Consider the following 15032-nt stretch of genomic DNA (forward strand, 5'->3'; position numbering starts at 1 on the left):
CAACATATATTAAGAGCTCAAAAATATTATCTGTTGTCATTACCATACGTCCCTGTTTTACATGAATCCTTATAGCTACAACAGAGTCAGAAGTGGACACTTACGTTTTGTTTGCTTGTATCCTATCCCTTATCCTCCGCCATGCTATGTACCAACCTTTGTGGTTTGTATCAAAACCCACAAAAACCAGGCAAGGAAAATAATATAAATCCATCTTTAAGGTGAAAAAGATAAGCATAGAGAAATAATTTGTTTAAGGTCCCATAGCCAACAAATCAGAATTCTCTTTGATTAGAAAGTCTAGACAACTTCTTGTGTATTGATTATCAGTTACAGTTCTAAGTCCAGACATTTCAGATGTTGGCTACTGTCATGGAGATTTATTTTTCTTACGGAGGGCAGGGGGAGGATGGTTGTAGACAGGGTAGTGTGCATCTTTCCAAAATATGTTTTGGAAGTACACTCAACTGTTTTCTGATAAGATACCTCTTCCCCTTTAAGCATAAAGATTAATCGTTTCTAATCTCAGCTTCGCAAAAAGTCAGAGAGGTGGAGAAGGAAGTTTAGAAGTACTATAAGAAGGTGAATTTCTAATGTAAGTGAGAGTATTCACTACTTTTTGTTTTTGTTTTTCAAAACTGCATCTGGCTTAAACAAGACAGAACAGAGAAAAAGCTTCGTTAAAAAATGGGCAATAACAAATTGATAGAGGAAAAAGTAAGAAAATTTATGTTTTCCTCTCACAAAATTCTTTAGCAATGTTTGCTCTGCTTTCATTAATGGTCTGCCATATTAATCTTCCCCATACAGATGTAAGCTGAAGTCCAGAGCTCGTACAAGAGTTTTGTTAAATCCTTGTTTCCATTTAGTTCAAGTGAGTTCTCTTACTCTTTTTTTAAAATTAAGTTTTTTGGGGTAACATATAATTTTCAGATGTACATTATCATTTGATATCTATATATTCTATTGTGTGTTCACCACCCAAAGTCCAATTTCCTTCAGCTACCATATATTTGATACCTTTTACCCACTTCACCCTCCCCCTTTCCCACCTGTATTTGACTCCCTTTACCCTTTCTACCTTCCCCCTCTTCCCCCACCCCTCTAGTAACCACTACTCTATAGTCCTCTGGTAACCACTAGTCTATAGTCCATGTCCACGAGGCTCTGTTTGTTTATCATGCTCATTTGTTCCTTTTAGGTTTATATCCCACATATAAGTGATATCATGTGATTTCCAACTTTTTCTTTCTGGCTTATTGTGCTTAGCATGATTATCTCGAGTTCCATCCATGTTGTCGCAAATGGCAGTATTTCATTGCTTCTTATGGCTGAGTAATATTCCATTGTATATATGTACCACAGCTTCTTTAGCCAATCATCTATCATAGCGCACTTCTGTTGCTTCCATGTCCTGGTACTGTGATTAATGCTGCTATGAACATCGGTGTGCAAATATCATTTTTGGTTATGAATTTTCAAGTCTTGGAGTAAATACCCAGTAGAGGGATTGCTGGATCATATGGTAGATCAATTCTTAGTTTTTGAGGAAACTCCATACTGTTTTCCATAGTAGCCATACCAATTAGCAGTCCCACCAGCAGCGTATGAGGGTTCCTATTTCTCCACATCATCTCCAACATTTGTTATTGCTTGTCCTGTTGATTATAGCCATTCTAACAGGTGTGAGATGGTATCTCATTGTGGTTTTGATTTGCATTTTCCTAAGAGCTAGCGATGAGTATCTTTTCATTTGTTTGTTGGCTATTTGTATGTCCTCGGGGGAGAAGTGTCTGTTCAGGTCCTCTGCCCAGTTTTTGATTGGATCATTTGTTTTTTTGTTGTTATTGACTCATATACATTCTTGGTATATTTTGGCTATTAGGTCTTTATTGGAGCTGTTGCTTGCAAATATATTTTCCCATTCAGATAGTTGTCTCTTTACCTTGCTGACGGTGTCTTTTGCTGAGAAGAAGCTTTTTAGCTTGATGTAGTCCCATTCATTTATTTTTGCTTTTACTTCCCTTGCCTTTGAGGTCAAATTCATAAAATCTTTAAGTACAAGGTCCTTGAGTTTCGTTCCTATGTTTTCTTCTATGCATTTTAGTGTTTCAGGACTTATATGCAAGTCCTTAATCTATTTTGAGTTAATTTTGGTGTGTGGTGATAGACAACAGTCTAGTTTCATTCTTTTGCAGGTGGCTTTCCAGTTTTCCCAGCACCATTTATTGAAGGGGCTTTCCTTTCTGTATGTTTTTGGCTTTTTTGTCAAAAATTATTTGCCCATATAAATATGGGTTTACTTCTGGACTCTCAATCCTGTTCCATTGTTCCGTGTGTCTGCTTTCCTGCCAATACCATGCTGTTTTGATACTGTCGCTTTGTAGTATAATTTGAAGGCTGGCAGAGTGATGCATCTAGCCTCGTTCTTTTTCCTCAGGATGGCTTTGGCAATTTGGGGTCTTTTGTGCTTCCATACAAATCTGATGATTTTTTTGTTCTATTTCTTTAAAAAATGCCAATGAGATTTTGATGGGGATGGCATTAAATTTGTATAATGCTTTAGGTAATATGGTCATTTTAATTATGTTGATTCTTCCAATCCAAGAACACGGAATATCTTTCCATTTCTTTGTATCTTCTTCGATTTCTTTAAATAGGATCTTGTAGTTTTCATTATATAAGACCTTCACATGTTTCGTTAATTTTATTCCTAGGTATTTTGTTCCTTTTGTTGCAATTGCAAAAGGAATTATTTTTTCAACTTTAGTTTTCTGACACTTCATTGTTAGAGTACAGGAACACTATGGAATTTTGAACATTGATTTTGTATCCAGAGACTTTACTGTATTTGCCTATTATTTCTAGTAGTGTTGTTGTGGAGTCTTTACGGTGTTCCTATATAGAATCATGTCATCAGCAAACAGTGACAGTTTGACTTTTTTGTTTCCTATGTGGATGCCTTTTATATCTTTCTCTCGTCCGATTGTGCTTGCTAGAACCTCCAATGTTATATTGAATAAGAGTGGCGATAGCGGACAGCCTTGCCTTGTTCTTGATCTTAAAGAGAAGATTTGTAGTTTTTAAACATTAAGTATAATGTTGGCTGAGGGATTGTCATAGATGGCCTTTATTATATTAAGGTATTTTCCTTCTATACTGATTTTGTGAAGTGTTTTGATCATAAATGGGTGCTGTATCTTGTTGAAGGCTTTTTCTGCATCTATCGATATGATCATATGATTCTTATTTTTTAATTTGTTTATGTGGTATATCACATTAATCGATTTGCATATGTTGAACCAACCTTGTGCCCCTGGGATGAAGCCCACTTGATTGTGTTGTATAATCTTTCTAATATGTTAATATATTTGGTTTGTTAGTATCTTATTTAGGAATTTTGCATGTGTGTTCATCAGAGATATTGGTCTGTAGTTTTCTTTTTTTGTGTGTTATTCTTACTAGGTTTTGGCATCAAAGTAATATTGGCCTCATAAAATGAGTTGGGAAGTATTGCCTCTTCTTCGATTTTTTGGAAGAGTTTGAGGCGAATAGGTATTAAATTTTCTTTGAATGTTATGTAGAATTCCCTGGTGAAGCCATCTGGTCCTGGACTTGTAATTTTGGTAGGTTTTTGATGATTGTTTCAATTTCCGTACTGCTGATCGGTCTATTTAGATTTTCCAGTTCTTCTTGATTCAGTCTAGGAAGGTTGTATTTTTCTAAGTACTGGTCTATTTCTTCTAGTTATTAAATTTGGTGTTATATATTTTTTCATAGTATCTTGTAAAATCCTTTGTATTTCTGCAATATTAGTTGTAATTTCCCCTCTTTCATCCCTGATTTTGTTTATTTGTGTTCTTTCTCTTTTTTCTTTAGTGAGTCTAGCCAGGGGTTTGTCAATTTTATTAACCTTCTCAAAGAATCAGCTCTTTTTTGCATTTATTTTTTCTTTTGTTCTTTTGTTTTCAATTTCATTTATTTATGCTCTAATTTTGATGATTTCTTTCCTTCTGCTGACTTTAGGCTTCATTTGTTCTTCCTTTTCTAGTTTTTTCAATGAAGCGTTAGGTTATTTATTTGGGCTCGTTCTTATTTTTGGAGGAAGGCTTGTAACGATATGAACTTCTTTTTATGACCGCTTTTGCCATGTCCCAAAAGTTTTGATATGTTGTACTATTATCATTCATTTCTATGTATCTCTTGATCTCTATTTTTATTTTTTCTCCGATCTAGTTATTCTTCAGTAGCATGTTGTTTAATCTCCATGTATTTGTGGTTCTTCCTGCTTTCTTTTTGCAGTTGATCTCTAGTTTCAAAGCATTATGATCAGAAAGTATAGTTTCTGATATGATTTCTGGTATGATTTCTACCCTCTTATATTTGTTGAGGCTATCTCAGTATGCGGTCGATTCTTGAGAATGTTTCATATGCACTAGGGAAGAATATATAAGCAGCTCTTTTGGGATAGAAGGCTCTGTAAATGTCAATTATGTCCAGTTGGACTAAAGTGTCATTTAAGAATGTTATTTCCTTATTGATTTTCTGTTTGGATGATCTGTCCATATCTTACAGTGGGGTATTTAGATCCCCTACTACGATGGTGTTTTGGTCTGTTTCTCCCTTTAGTTCTGTTAGTAATTCCTTTACATATTTAGGGGCTCCCTGACTGGGAGCATAGATATTAATAAGTGTTATTTTTTCTTTGTGCATGATTCTCTTTATCATTAGGAGGTATCCCTCAATATCTTTCTTTACTTTTTTTATTTTGAAGTTTATTTTGTCTAATATTAGTACTGCTACTCCTGCTTTTCTCTGAATGCCATGTGCTTGAAATATCATTTTCCACCCTTTCACTTTGAGTCTATATTTGTCTTTGGAGCTGAGATGTGTCTCCTGGAGGCAGCATATGATTGGGTTTTGTTTTTTGATTCATTCTTCAACTCTGTGCCTTTTTTATTAGTGAGTTCAATCTATTTACACTTAGGGTGATTATTGAAATATGAGGTCTTCTTATACCCATTTTATCTTTTCCTTTCTGGTAGCTCGCTGTTTCTATTGCTTCCTTGTCCTTGTGTCTTTGTTTTCTTTATTTTGATTAGCTTTTGTGGGTTTTGTCTCTGGTTCTTCTTGTTTCATGTTATATATTTCAGTTCTGAATCTTTGGTGTGTGGTTACCATTATGAATATGTAAAAGATAAATGTATATATATACACACACACAGTCGTCTATTTTCTTTTGTACGTGCCTTATCTCCATTCCCCTTTGTGAATCTGGATCTTTGAATCCTCCCCTTCAGTCATTGTTCTCTCAATTTGTCCCTATGTATGCTGAACATTCATTACTATCTTATTATAACAATTCACTTATTATTTGAGCTATAATGCCCTGCTCTTAATAAAGGTTGCACTCTCTGCTTCTATTTGCCTAATTATGTATTGTTGTTGTTGTTATTTTGTTTTAGGTGAGCTGACCCTTTTCAGTATTTCCTGTAGCGCAGGCCTTGTAGTCAAGAATTCCCTCAATTTTTGTATGTCTGGAAAGGTCTTAATTTCTCCTTCATATCTAAAGGAGAGCTTAGCTGGATACATTATTCTAGGCTGGTAGTTCCTTTCACTTAATAGTTTAAATATTTGATTCCATTCCTTTCTGGTTTGTAAGGTCTGTGCTGAGAAGTCTGGTGATATTCTAATGGGTTTTCCTTCATACATTACCATTTTCTTCTCCGTGGCAGCCTTGAGAATTCTATCTTTGTTGTTGATTTTTGATAACTTTAATATAATGTGTCTTGGTGAGGGCCTTTTTAGGGTGTTCTGTTGACTTCTTGAATTCCAAGCTCCATCTTATTCCTTAGATTTGGGAATTTCTCATCCATTATTTATCTGAAAATGCTTTCTAGGTCCTGCTCCTCCCTTCGATAATGCCCATTATTCTTATGTTTCCTCTCCTGATGGTATCAGCTAGTTCTTGTATTTCTGTTTCATTAGTTTTCATTCTTCGGTTTCTCTCTTCTTTTTTCTGATTTATTTCTAGATTTCTGTCCTTGATATCACTGATCCTTTCCTCCATTTGGTCGACTCTATTTCCCAGGCTCGCTATTTCATTTTCCAAGTCTTGCAGTGTGTTCTTCATCTCCAGAATATCTATTCTGTTCTTCTTGAGGGTTTCAATCTCCTTGTTCTGCTCATCTAGCTGTTTTTCAAACTCCTGAAATTATTGATTTGAGTTGTTTTGGATCTCCTTGAGTTTTTTCAGAAGTGCCATCCTTAAGTCTCTGTCATTGAAGTTGCATATTTCTCTGTCTGTAAGCTTATTTTCTGGAGATTTTTCTCTTTCTTTCTGAGATGCTTTGTCACTTTGGTTGTTCATGGTGTTTAATGGACTATTTTCCCACCTGGACATTAATGAAACTGTATTCTGTTGTTTTTCCAGAAAGAAGATTTATTAAATAAAGATTTCTCTTTAGACTGCTGCAAAGAAGGCACTTTTCTTTTCGTTTAAAGTAAGTGGAGTCTAAGCCTCTTGGATCCCTAGCAGTTTTGGTGGCATTTACTCACATTCCCCTGGGGCTCTGCAGTGATTGCTCTAGGAGAGTATGGGGGGAGGGGCCCTCTGGGTCGGGGGCTGCAGCTCAGCCTAGGTTTTGCTACCTCTGCCAGCAAAAATCAACTATTGTTCCTCTGTGGTCCCGCCCTGCTTCTCTGCTTTCTGCCCTGATGACTGTTCCCTGAAGCTTGCTGGGCCACAGCTCACAGCTTTCCAAGGCAGAGCTGTTCAGGGAACTTGCTGCAGGAACTTCTCCCCTCTCCCTCCTCCTGCAGAAAGCTCCAAAGGCTTCCAGAGGTAGCTTCAGTCTCAGCAGTGTTTGCACAGATTTCCCGGGCTCTGTGGTGATCTGTCTCAGAAGGTATAGGGGAAGGGGCCTTCTGGGTTGGGGGTTAGGGGCTGTGTCTCAGCCATGGTTTTGCAACTGGGCCAGTAAAAATCAGCTGTTTTTTCTCTGCAGTCCCTCCCTGCTTCTCCACTTTCTGCACTGATGGCTGGGCCCTCCTGTTGGCTAGGCTGCTTATAAGCCCCTGCAACTTCCAGGTAGGGTTGTTCAGGACAGTTCCTATGCCTTCACCCCTCCCTCTCCTCCTACAGGGAGCTTCTGCAGCTGCAAGAAGCAGCTTCTTTATTACTCTCAATCAGACACCTGGGATTCTGACCTGTGGTAGCTCTTATGTGCATATCCCGCGCTGCTGGTGTGCAGTTTTGGTGGGGTTTTTTTTGTTGAATTTTAGATGTTCAGCTTATTGTTTCAAGAGGAGAGATCTAGGGACATCCCTCACTCTGCCATGTTTCCACTGAATCTCCCGATCAGTGGCCTGGGTGGTGGGGACTGCAGACCAGTCCTAGATGGCAGGTAAGTGCTCTAGGTTTCAGCAGGATATCACTGCATAGGCACAAAGGGCACACCTAGGCCTTCAGACCCATCAGTGACCTCGGGTTGAGTAGCAGTCAATTCAGGAGCCGGAGCAGTCCAGTTACCCTAAAAATCCTCCTTGGGCACAGCCTTTTCAGCAGCGGCCTACTCTTCCTTTTCAATCACTTCAGGATCTCTGTAGAAGTGGAGATCAGGTGGGAAGTTCTCTTACTCTTGTATGTAATTTTGAATTTTCTTGACAAAGCTAAAGGGAAAACAAAAACATTCTGAACACGTGAGCGTCTCTCCCATTCATATTGATTTGAAAAAAAGGAACTTTTGTTACACGCTTTCTTAAGAATTAGAGATTTCTGATGTCTTCCCTGCAAATATTAAATTGCAGGAAGTATCAAATCTGAAGCCAACCTGAAGCAGGCATTGACTAGTTGTACTGTTGAACATAGTGAAAATAACAGTCAATCTATCAGTCAGCACTTACTTGTTCTAGGTGCTATAGAAGCATCAATGGACATAACGACACATTTTTACCTAGGCATTTACTCTTAGTGAGAAGAAAAGCAGTTAACACAAAAATACTTCAAAGATTGGACAATAAGGTACAATTATACTGCATATTATATAGTAAGTTGTAGTTCACAAAATGCTTTTCTATGCATTATTTCACTTAATTCTCCCAAGGATTTTTGTGGTGTTTGGTGGGCAGTAGGCACTGGGGTGGGAGACACATTCTCTCTAGCTAATTCTCTCTTTTCAGTTCCATTCACTCTTGGTGGTGTAATGCCTTGAATCATCCTATTCCTATCATAACATAAAGGTAAGAGTCCCCTCCTCTGTCCATGCTCTGGATTGTCCTCTTGCTTCACTATTTTCTGTCTAGGTTAGCTCATTACTCCAATGGCTTTATATGCCACTGCTATAATAAAGCTCCCAGCATATATTCATCCCTAACCTCTTGTCGAGCTATGTGTTTATATATTTAACTATATAACTAACAATAGATAATGCCTTTAATTAGATGCCTCAAAGAAATATCAGTGTTAAGATATTCAAAATGTACAAAATGTAACTCTTGATTTTTCTCCTACTCCAAAATTCTTTCTCATTGCATCTGACCTTCATTCCCCGCAGTTTTACTCTCAACGAAAAAGGGTATCACCAGCGACTTACAAACTCAATGAGAAACTTAGGAATTACCCTTAATTTTTGTCCTTCTATTATTCCCAAGATCCAGTATATGAGCAAGTTCTATTGAATTTACAACTACAATGTTCCTCAAATTGTTTTCTCCTCTTAAACTCCTCTTGCCACCATGCCAGCCTATTTCTCTGCTCCGACTCTGCCCTTCCAAATAAGCCATCTACAGATAATACCTTGAAAGATCTTTTAAATACAAGAGAAAACCATCTCATGTCTTTCCCTTGCTTTAATGACTTCCAATTCTACTTAGAAAACACTTAAACTCCTTGCCCTGCCTCAAACACCATATGAGATCTGGATCCTGCCCATGTGCTTAACCTCCCAACCTCCTTCCAGTCTTCTATCTCCCTGGTCACAATTGCTCAGCCCTCCTTGGTCTTCTGATACTTTCTAGAACACTCCAAGCTCTTCTCCACCTCAAGAGTTTTTTCACCCGTTATTTATTTATTTATTTATTTATTTATTTATTTATTTATTTATTTATTTATTTTCTGGCTCTTAGTCTTGTTGCTTTTCATTCTCTGTGCTTCATTTTAAATTTAACCTTTACTGGCCACTCCCTCTTCTTACTCTTTTCTTTAACACCACGCATGGTTGATTTTCTTCTTAGAACTTACTTGTGTCTAAAATTGTTTAAACCTGGAAATGGTCCATGTTTTTCAGGCTAGTTTTCCAAAATTCTCTGCTTTGTGATTAGATAGTAAACCATCTACTAGCCTTTTTATGTCAATAGCTCCCATAATAACATCTTCTAGAATCCAGTCTTATCCTGATTTCTAGCAAGGCTAACTGATCTATTCAAGCCACATAGGGCAAAATTTCTATTTGCCAATCAAATCTCTTTATACTTTACTTAAGTTTCAGTGACAGTGGTGGTTAATGGGTGGGTGGGTTTCAGAATAAGTGACAAAGAATATGGCTAGCGACTGCCTATGATAAATGCGTTTTTCTTAAGTAAATTCCAAAACTATCAGTGATTTTCAGTTAGCTATTATTCATATCTCTTTTCTTCCTTTTTAATATAATGGAAAGACAACTCTGCTCATCCTCATATCGATACAATGTAAAAGCTAATGAAGTATTTGCTTTCTTTCCTTGCTTATAACATTGTCATCTCCATTAGATGCCCAGTTCCTACTAACTTTTGCTGGACAGAAAATGAATAAGATAAAGGAGAAAGACATGAAAACAAGAGGGTGTTTGGGTTGGAGTGCAGGACAGGCCATTATGAACAATCTTCATTCCTGCCTGTTTTAATCACCACACAGTTTAGTTCAAGTCCAGCTTCCCTGTGTCTGTCATGAGCTGTGACTTTAGCTCATGGTATTTAAATACATTAAAATTTAATACCACCGACATTATAATCGTGATTAGTACCACACACTAATTAAAACCAGCCAATGGTAGCCATATGAACACTGCATGAAGGAGATTATGCAGTGTATCTGATACATGAGAGAGAAAGGTTAAGTAACAAGTTGAGAATTAGGGAGAGCAAGGTTAAGTAACAAGTTGAGAATTAGGGAGAGCAAGAAATCTAAACTCTGCATAAGAAGCTCAATGTCTAAATATTAGCCATTGTCTGTTCTCTCATCTTTGTAGCTCTTAGGAGATACTTTTGCTATGGTTTTGCTTCTGTAAAATAAGTATAGATGATGTGATTTAGTTGGGAGATGACATAAAAATAAGTATTAAAAAGCTTCATTCCATAGGGAAGAAAACCAAGTCTAGAATAGGAAGGAGTCCATTGAAAAACCCAAGCTTCACTCATATCATTTTTCATACAATCAATTAAAGTGTGAGGCTTAGCAATGTTCAATGAATTGATAATTAATATAAATTATTGACAACCAAGCAACTGTGGCTCTGCCATGAAGTTTGTATCAACTCTACCAATAAATAGAAATGAATCAGGGTTAATGTCATCTTTGTTGATTTTCCCTACCTCTCTTTAATCCCAACTGATCATAATAAATGACATTATCTCACTTGGTTTCTTAACTTAAAACCCTAAGGGTCATCCTTGATAATCTTTCCCCCTCCCCCTACTTATCCCTCCCCCTTTTCCCTCCTCCTTCCCCTCCCCCTCCCTTCCCTCCCCTCTCTTTCCTTACATTAAATGCATTTGTTGTTCTGTCTACCAACCTTCACTATAATCCCCATTTATCCTTTATCTGTCTCTACCATCACCTTAGTCCAAGATGGCATTCTCTCTCCTGGGCTACTGTACAGGACTCCTGACCAGCCTCCTGCTCCCACTCATGACTTTCGACCCCCTGTCCTCCTAATAGCAGTAGAACATTCTCTTTAATGTAAATCAAATCATGCATGCTTTTGCTTAAAACCCTTTAATGGTTTCTCATTTCATTTAGAGAAACTCTGGTCTCATGTGTACCTCTCTCCACTTTGCTAACTACACTACACTGACCCCAACCTTATTCTGTTCTTTGAATATCCTGTTTGTTCCCTCCTTAAGCTTTTTACGCCAGTTGTTTTCTCTTGGATGCTCTTCCATCAGATATTCTCCAGGCTGACTTCTCCTCATTATTCAGGGCTCACCTTTTTCTTTCCAACTACCCTCTTGCACATTCCCTGTCATACATAGTCATTATCACATTATTCTGTTTTATTTTCTTTATGGCACTTACCACTCTCTGAAATTATTTTATTGTTTCTTGTTATTTTTGATCCACTCTCTAGAATATAAGGTATACATAAGCTATGACAATGTCTTATTACCCATTTATTCTCCATGCCTGGAAAAATTCTGTGTACGTGGAAGGGGCTTGCTCAATAAATAGTCATTGAATAAATAAATGAATGAAAAGATGAAGATCATTATTACCATAGAAACTATCACATTCATGTGCTTACTGTGTGCCAGGCATATTATCTCAATTAATCTTCACAACAACTAAATGATAAATGCATTACTATTGCCAATTTATAGATGAGGAACTAAAGCCCAGAAAGATTAGGATATTGTTCCCAAGGTCACAGGTAATGAAAACAGTCTGTCTGGCTCCTAAGCCTCTGCTTTTCCAATGTCACATTGTGGTTACATTAGATAATATGGCTCTGTGGGGCAAAGGGAAAAGCTATTCCTTTGTTCTTTTATTTTGTCAGCTAGCTAGTTATGTGCTAGGCACTAGAAGAGGTGTTGTGACTATCATAATAAACAAAATAGAATCCTTGCTTTCATTTAGCTTGTACTCCAATAGTTAATTTATGTTTGTAAGAGTTATTTGGATTGTATTAGTCTATTAGAGCTGCCGTAACAAAATACCACAACTGGGTTGCTTAAACAACAGAAATTTATTTTTTCACAATTCTAGAGGCTAGAAGTCAAAAATCAATGTGGAGTAAGGTTGGATTCCTCTGAGGCTTCTTTTGTGGCTTGCAGATGGCTGACTGACCTCTTGCTATGTCCTCACATGACTTTTTCTCTGTGCACACATATCCCTGGTATCTCGTCCACTTCTTTTTTTTTTCTTTTAAAGATTTTTTTTAAAACATAGTCAACATACAATATTATACTAGTTTTAGGTGTATGACATTGTCTTTTAACATTTACATACCTAAAGAAGTGATAAGTCCAGCAACCATAGTACCATACACTATCACAATATTATTGATTATATTCCCTATGCTGTAAATTATATCCACATGACTTACTTGTTTTATACTTGGAAATTTGAACCTCTTAACCCCCTTCACCTTCCTCTGCTTTAAATTTCAATTACAATTAGCATTCAGCATCATTTCATATTAGTTTCAGGTATATAGCATAGTAGTTAGACATTTGTATAATTTACGAAGTGATCTCCCTCATTAGTCTAGTACCCACATGGCACTATACATAGTTATTACAATATTATTGACTATACTCCCTATGCTATACTTTATATTCATGTGACTATTTTGTAACTACCAATTTTTACTTTTTCTATCCCTTCACCTTTTTCTCCCCCCCCCTAAATTCCCCTCCCATCTGGCAACTGTCAGCTTGTTCTCTGCACCTACGAGTCTGTTTCAGTTTTGTTTATTTGCTTAGTTTGTTCTTTAAATTTCACACATAAGTGAGATTATATGGTATTTGTCCTTCTCTGTCTAACTTATTTCACTTAGCATAATACCCTCCCGCTTCATCCATGTTGTCACAAATGGTGAGATTTCACTCTATTTTTTTTTTTTATGGCTGAGTAATATTCCATTGTACATATGTACAGCATCTTCTTTATCTACTTATTTATTGATGGGCACTTAGGTTGCTTCTATATCTTGGCTATTGTGAATAATGCTGCAATGAACATAGAAGTGCATATATCTTTTTGAATCACTGTTTTGGATTTCTTCAGATAAATACCCAGAAGTGGAATTGCTGGGTCATAAGGTAGTTTAATTTCAAAAATTTTGGGAACCTCCATTCAATTTTCCATAGTGGTTGCACTAATTTGCAAACCTACCAACACTATATGAGGGTTCCCTTTTTTCTACATCCTCGCCAACATTTGTTTGTTGATTTATTAATGATGGCAATTCTGACAGATGTGAGGCGATATCTCATTGTGGTTTTAATTTTCAGTTTTCTGATGATTAGTGATGTTGAGCATCTTTTCATATGTCTATTGGCCATCCTTATATCCTCTTTGGAGAAATGTCTATTCAGATCTTCTGGCCATTTTTTTAATTGGATCATTAGATTTTTGGTGTTGTTGCATTGAGTCTTTTATAATTTTTGGACATTAACCCCTTATTAAATATATCACTGGTGAACATTTTCTCCCATTCAGTAAGTTATCATTCCATTTTGTTAATAGTTTCCTTTGATGTGCAAAATTTTTTAGTTTGATTTAGTTCCATTTGTTTATTTTTTCTTTTGATATATCAGAAAAAAAATATTGCTAAGAGCAATGTCAGAGAGTTTACTGCCTATGTTTTCTTCTAAGAGTTATGGTTTGGGGTCTTACATTTAAGTCTTAAATCCATTTTGAGTTTATTCTTGTATAGTGTAAGAAGGTGGTCTAGATTCATTTTTTGAATATATCTGTCCAGTTTTCCTAACACTATTTATTAAAGAGACTGTCTTTACTCCATTGTATATTATTGCTTTCTTTGTCATAGATTAATTGACCATGTAGATATCAGTTTAATTCTGGGCTCTCTATTTTGTTCCATTGATCTATGTGTCTCTTTTTATGCCCATACCATGTTGTTTAATTACTATAGCCTTGCAGTATTCTCTTCTTCTTCTTATAAGGACACCAGTCATAGTGGATTTGGGCTATTATGACTTTATTTAACCTTAATTACCTTTTTAAAGGTCCTATCTCCAAATACAGTTATATAGAGGATTAGGGCTTCAATGTATGAATTTTAGGAGAACACAATTCAGTCCAAGAAGCTGATCATTTGACAATAAAAATTCCTTATTTGAAGACATGACTAAAACAGGAATTTCCAACTGGATTAATATAACTATCATATTATATATAATATATAAGTATTTATAGTATTATATAAATCCTAGATTAAACTCATTTCTATAAATATAATGCCTATGTTATTTCAAAGTCCAAAACTATATTTTATAAAGAGGTGCAAAACTAGTTATTTATAAGAGAAAAAGATCTAATGAATTCTTATAAATAAGAAGGGAACTAGCACAGAAATGTTCACAATAACATGGGATAGCCAGAGAGAAACAAGTTTATCTTGAATATAGCCAAGGCTTTTTCTGCCTCCATGTCTTCATATGTGAGTGAGTGACTTATGTACATATTAGATTTTTTATATCCTATTTTCTCCTGGAAAAAGTGTATAAAGAAAGTTCTGAAAGGATAGTGACTAAAGGCATGAGGCATGTTCAGACTGGATTTGAATAATCTCTCCCAAATGATTTTGAAGAATAAAGTTATCTAAGATTCGACTGTATTTCTGACCCTTTGCCTGGAATACCAGTATGGATTACGAACACTGATGGAGGAGTTCAATGGCCCAAATACTTTAAAAAGCACACAAGCAAGGATATCTTTATGTTTGGGTTTGAAAATTTATTTTTTTAATCCTTTCCCTATATTCAAAAAATTATTATTATTTTTATTTTTCTTAGCAATTAAAGCCATAAAAGCTGTAAAGTTCAGGACAGAGCATATTATTATTATTATTATTTTGTCTATCCACAGAATTTAGCATGGAGGCCCAAACAGGATAATGTTCAAAAAATATAAATTTTTAAAGGCTAAACAACATAACAACTGTAAAAAAATATTCCATGGTTATTAGAGAAACAGCATGGGTAGTGGGGAGAAATGGGTATAAATCTGACTGGATTCTGGTCCACACACTGCCTCTAAGTAGCTGTCAGAATTAAGAAGAAATAGTCCTTCTACCCTTTGCCAAAAAGCT

Source organism: Pteropus vampyrus, unplaced genomic scaffold, assembly GCF_000151845.1.
Source record: "Pteropus vampyrus isolate Shadow unplaced genomic scaffold, Pvam_2.0 Scaffold528, whole genome shotgun sequence".
Taxonomy (NCBI): Eukaryota; Metazoa; Chordata; class Mammalia; order Chiroptera; family Pteropodidae; genus Pteropus; species Pteropus vampyrus.